This window comes from Penaeus japonicus, unplaced genomic scaffold (genome assembly GCF_977035675.1).
Source record: "Penaeus japonicus unplaced genomic scaffold, GWHDUDI00000001_assembly GWHDUDI00000042, whole genome shotgun sequence".
NCBI lineage: Eukaryota > Metazoa > Arthropoda > Malacostraca > Decapoda > Penaeidae > Penaeus > Penaeus japonicus.
Window position 1 is genome coordinate 14,084,495 of NW_028234444.1, and position 809 is coordinate 14,085,303.

The following is an 809-nucleotide window of genomic DNA, read 5'->3' on the forward strand; positions in this document are numbered from 1 at the left end:
CTGGCTTGCTTTTTTGTGAGGATAAACTTGCTTTCAAGCCAACTTACTTTCTGGTTTTAGTCTTGCCCTTCTTTGGCTAGCTTGCTTTCTGGATAACTTCCTCTGAAAACTAGCTCTCTTGCTTGAACTAGCTTGCTCTGAAAACAAGCTCTTTTTCTTGAACTAGCTTGCTTTTTTCTTCTTTATTTTTTTTTTTTTCTTTTTTATTTTTTAGTTTTTTTTTTTTTTTTTTTTTTTTTTTTTTTTTTTTTTTTGTTTTTTTTTTTTTTTTTTTTTTTTTTTTTTTTTTCCCTCAGACTTGCTTTCCGAACCCGAGTACAAAACTTGTAGAATTTGCTTGTCCTTTTACCAGCCGGCTTGCTTGCTTGCTTGCACTGTCACTTTGCACGGTTCTCAAGATGTGCCGAGCGAGATAGAGAAAGATATATATTTATAATGATCCTCTTTCCTCGTTTTTTTAATTACAAATTACGAATATTTTTTTTTTCTTCTCGAAAACGAATCACTTAAAATGGACTTCTAACTCAACATAGCCGATGACGATACGAACTTTGTGTTGACGAGAAATGTATATTCACTCCTCACTTTCACTGGCATCGAAACCCCTCTGTCTCGACCTCTCCAGATAGTCTTTTCTTTCGTTCTTCTTTCTTCCTCTTTCGCACTTTTTCGAAAAGTCTTTTTTGATTCTTTTTACTTACTTTTCTTCCTTTCTCGTCACTGGTCACACACTTCCCGTTATTTCTTACTCCTCCTCCTCCTCCTTCTCCCCCTTCTTCACTTCCTTCTTTTTCCTTCGAATTCACTCC

At 35.1% G+C, this 809-nt stretch overlaps 1 long non-coding RNA gene across 1 annotated transcript in view; it reads right to left on the reverse strand.

Moving 5' to 3' along the window:
* The window catches only part of LOC147466688 (uncharacterized), a 31,531-nt gene extending 31,355 nt beyond the window's left edge, over nucleotides 1-176 (reverse strand). The window contains exon 1 of the long non-coding RNA XR_015190808.1: nucleotides 48-176. This is a non-coding gene — a long non-coding RNA (uncharacterized LOC147466688). The remainder of the gene's footprint in view (nucleotides 1-47) is intronic.
* Nucleotides 177-809: the final 633 nt, after the last annotated feature.